This window comes from Silurus aristotelis (genome assembly GCF_946808225.1).
Source record: "Silurus aristotelis genome assembly, chromosome: 9".
NCBI lineage: Eukaryota > Metazoa > Chordata > Actinopteri > Siluriformes > Siluridae > Silurus > Silurus aristotelis.
The window spans coordinates 29,943,118-29,948,117 of record NC_139582.1 but is presented as its reverse complement, the minus strand read 5'-3'; the positions used below and the strand labels follow the sequence as shown (position 1 = coordinate 29,948,117).

The 5,000-nt window shown below is 44.7% G+C and overlaps 1 protein-coding gene across 3 annotated transcripts in view; it reads right to left on the bottom strand.

Moving 5' to 3' along the window:
* The window catches only part of LOC310730641 (uncharacterized protein), a 78,260-nt gene that overhangs the window by 71,799 nt on the left and 1,461 nt on the right, over positions 1-5,000 (bottom strand). For all 3 annotated transcript variants that reach the window (XR_014534877.1, XR_014534878.1, XR_014534879.1), the window contains exon 2: positions 1,949-2,228. The gene's annotated coding sequence lies outside the window, so the exon portion shown is untranslated. The remainder of the gene's footprint in view (positions 1-1,948; positions 2,229-5,000) is intronic.

Sequence of the window (5,000 nt, the reverse complement as noted above, 5' to 3'; positions counted from 1 at the left end):
TCCATATTGTGAAAAAGTCACCAGTGAGGTAACCGTGCGATCTCACCACGCCGTGACTCACCGTCGTCATGACAACAGCGTTCTAAAGTTCTAACCGCAGCAATGAGTTTCACCATGAAAGAGTTTGTGGACCTTTCGTTTTAAATCTCAGCGCTCAAACCGCAAACCTCTTTACTGAGACGTAAATGACCAGATTACTAGATAGATAGATAGATAGATAGATAGATAGATAGATAGATAGATAGATAGATAGATAGATAGATAGATAGATAGATAGATAGATAGATAGATAGATAGATAGAGATGGATGGATGGATGGATGGATTGATGGATGGATGGATGGACAGACAGACGGGCAAGCAGGCAGGCAGGTAGATAGATAGAAATAGACAGACAGTAAATAAATAGAAATAGACAGTCAGGCAGATATATATAGAGAGAAAGAAGGCAGACAGACAAACAGGCAGACAGATAGAGAGATATGGATAAAAAAAAACAGACAAAGAGATAGACAGACAGACAGATTGACAGACAGATTGACAGACAGACAGACAGACAGACAGACAGACAGACAGACAGACAGATTGACAGACAGACAGACAGACAGACAGACAGACAGACAGACAGACAGACAGACAGACAGGCAGATTGAGACAGATAGACAGGCAGACAGACAGATTGAGAGACAGACAGATTGACAGACAGACAGACAGACAGATTAAGAGACAGACAGACAGACAGACAGACAGGCAGACAGACAGACAGATTGAGAGACAGACAAACAGACAGACAGACAGACAGACAGACAGACAGACAGACAGACAGTCATATGACGTGATGTGAAGGGAGGATGTTTTTTTTCTATAAATATATTACAGTTTGGTCATGAACATGATTCATTCGCAAAGACAGCCAGCAAACAAACACACACACACACACACACACACACACACACACACTGTTTACCTAGCTGCACGATAACGTGTGTGTGTGAGATGTTTGCTCGGCGTATTGTGTGTCAACATGAGCTGACGTAGAAGCGGTGGCGAGTTGCCTGAGGCACGCTAGCTGTTAGCAAAACCACAAAACCACCGCGATTCTTTTGTGTGTGACGTTACTGTGAAATGCAGCCATGAGCCTCATTCCCAGGAATGGAGAGATGAAGCCCCAGACACTCGTTCTGCCTACGAGTGGGTTTATAAGAACAACATTAACAGATACCGTGCTAGCTGGCGATTCTTCACGTAACTGAGCCGCTACACGTCATGGTTTTCCCTTCACGCCTGACCTGACCATGAGTTCTGAGGAAACTCTCAGCAATTTCCATGCTCTAGATTTGAAATGGATCCCATCCAAACAGAGCTTTCATTTGTTTTCAGAGACATAGTGGGACGCCTGCCTTTTCCAGCCGTTTGTGGTTCTTCATCAGATTCACCACAAAATTGGATGCAGGAGAATAAAATTTTGCCTTTACTTGAACTAGAAGACCCAAAACCTGATAATGCAATCACCTGCTATAGAGCTCCAACCCTAGTGAGCATGATTAAACTGAACCCTGACTGCACCCCAGACCTCCTCACCTCACCTACATCAGTACCTGACTGCCAGACAGACAGAGGATTGATAGCTAGCTAGCCAGACAGACAGACAGACAGACAGAGGATTGATAGCTACATACATACATACATACATACAGTAGATAGACAGCTAGATAGATAGCTAGACAGACAGACAGAAATAGATAAGTACACAGACAGACAGACACAGTAGATAGATAGATAGATAGATAGATAGATAGATAGATAGATAGATAGATAGATAGATAGATAGATAGATAGATAGATAGATAGATAGACAGACAGACAGACAGACAGACAGACAGACAGACAGACAGACAGACAGACGTTTGTCTAATTTGGATCTGCAAGCGAAAGTGCAGAACACACACCTGATCATTCGTCCGTTCTCCTCCTGGACATGCGGATGGATTTGTCTGAGCGTGTGAGATGTGATGAAGTGCTTTAACGAGGAGCTCCGGGCGTTTCGTGATGATGGAGGTTAATGAGACGGTCGGGGTTCTGGACTCCTCACGCACTCGCCGCTGCAGAGTCACGTGATCCGGAGCTCTGAAGCATCGCTGGAAATCGGAGCGTCGCCAGGACGAAGGCAGACGGAGAGACGGAATGCAGGATGCTCTCACCTCCAACGCATCTCATTTCTTCTGAAACCTTGAGTATAAATAATGTATATGAACACAGTTAGAATAAAATAAAAATTTACATTTCACCAGTTTTTGTTTTTTTAAGCCAAAAGTTTGTGGACACCTGACCATAAGACTGGGTCCGTGCTTCTTTTTCAAACATCGCATTTCATATTTAGTCTCCATTTGCTCTTATAATAAGCTCCACTCTTCCGGGAAGATGTTTCACTAGAGATTTGTGGAGATTCAGATAAAGTCAGGTGATGTAGCTGAGGGGAGGAGGCCACATTCATTATGTTCAATAAGGTTGGAGCTCTATAGCAGGAGAACTTCCACATCTTGGGAAGCAGATCTTCATGGAGCTGGATTTATGCACAGCCTCATGCTGGAACGGGTTTTGGGTCTGAAGTGAAGGAAAAATTTCATACGTCCAGAAGACGTCGTACAGAACTGTGTAACTGTGTCTGCATCGCATCATGATTGACAGCGGCGTATCCACGGCGATGTAAACAGATAGGAAAGAGCCAGCGCATGTGTTTTTTCACAGTTAGGTCAGGAACGTCACCTTCAGGCTCTGAGGCACAGCTTAGCTTTAGAACTTTGGTGAGTAGATGGAAATGATGTCAGTTGAATTATAGCCCCGCCCCCTCGACGAGATTATCAAACAAAAAACTGAACAAAAAAAAAAAAAGGAATTTAAGAATAAATTGTGTTTTTCTGGACATTTACATTTGCAGATTTTGGTTGGAGCCTGCATCCAGAGCAACACCTGAGCAGGTTCAGGGCCTCGCTCAAGGGCCCAGCAGTGGCTTCACAGTGGTGCTGGGATTAAAACTCATGACCTCCCGAGTCAGTCAGCCCACGAGTTACTGTTTCCCACCTCCCACATTTCGCTTCCATTAGAGAAAATCAGTCTTTAATTGATGGTGATGATCTTCGCTGCTGTTACCCGCGAGCGCTCGGGGACGATTTCGCGTCGATCACACGCGGCGGGAACGGCGTCGCTCGCAGGCCGGGAATTTAATTGCGAGATGTTTGAAGTGTGAAGAGCGGTCTTCGGAGATTATCTTCTCATCAGCGCGCCGATTGTTTGTTGATGGGAAAGCGGACGCCGCCCCTCTCGCGGATTTGCCCGTGTTTTGTTTGGCACGGACGTTCGAGAAACAGGTTCTGCTACGCCGCCACGCATCCAACCCTGCGTTCACGCTTCACCGCCTCCCTGCCCCGATTCCTGGAAGCGGTTTGGTGAACTTTACAGTCCGTTACCATGTGGAACCCGTACGGTTTCACACACGCTAACCTTCAGTTGACCTTCTGACCCGATGTACTGATGCATCGCAAGCAAATCCATTCCGTCTTTATTTTCAGTCCTGTCCTGTCCTGTCCACCAAACCATTTACCACCACTTCTATCTTATATATACACACTTATAACTTCTGTCCTGTCGTAGATAGATAGATAGATAGATAGATAGATAGATAGATAGATAGATAGATAGATAGATAGATAGATAGATAGATAGATAGATAGATAGACAGAAAGACAGACAGACAGACAGACAGACAGACAGACACAAATAGATGGATGGACTGAAAAGCAGACAGAAAGACAGACAGTAATATTTGTATAGACAACAGACAGACGGATGGACAGATACAGTGAGAAAAAGAAGTATTTAAACACCCTGCTATTTTGCAAGTTCTCCCACTTAGAAATCATGGAGGGGTCTGAAATTGTCATCGTAGCTGCATGTCCACTGTGAGAGACATAATCTAAAAAAAAAAATCCAGAAATCACAATATATGATTTTTAAACTATTTATTAGTATGATACAGCTGCAAATAAGTATTTGAACACCTGTCTATCAGCTAGAATTCTGACCCTCAAAAACCTGTTAGTCTGCCTTTAAAATGTCCACCTCCACTATATTTATTATCCTAAATTACATGCACCTGTTTGAGGTCGTTAGCTGCATAAAGACACCTGTCCACCCCATACAATCAGTAAGAATCCAACTACTAACATGGCCAAGACCAAAGAGCTGTCCAAAGACACTAGAGACAAAATTGTACACCTCCACAAGGCTGGAAAGGGCTACGGGGAAATTGCCAAGCAGCTTGGTGAAAAAAGATCCACTGTTGGAGCAATCATTAGAAAATGGAAGAAGCTAAACATGACTGTCAATCTCCCTCGGACTGGGGCTCCATGCAAGATCTCACCTCGTGGGGTCTCAATGATCCTAAGGAAGGTGAGAAATCAGCCCAGAACTACACGGGAGGAGCTGGTCAATGACCTGAAAAGAGCTGGGACCACCGTTTCCAAGGTTACTGTTGGTAATACACTAAGACGTCATGGTTTGAAATCATGCATGGCACGGAAGGTCCCCCTGCTTAAACCAGCACAAGTCCAGGCACGTCTTAAGTTTGCCAATGACCATTTGGATGATCCAGAGGAGTCATGGGAGAAAGTCATGTGGTCAGATGAGACCAAAATAGAACTTTTGGGTCATAATTTCACTAAACGTGTTTGGAGGAAGAAGAATGATGAGTACCATCCCAAGAACACCATCCCTACTGTGAAGCATGGGGGTGGTAGCATCATGCTTTGGGGGTGTTTTTCTGCACATGGGACAGGGCGACTGCACTGTATTAAGGAGAGGATGACCGGGGCGACGTATTGCGAGATTTTGGGGAACAACCTCCTTCCCTCAGTTAGAGCATTGAAGATGGGTCGAGGCTGGGTCTTCCAACATGACAATGACCCGAAGCACACAGTCAGGATAACCAAGGAGTGGCTCTGT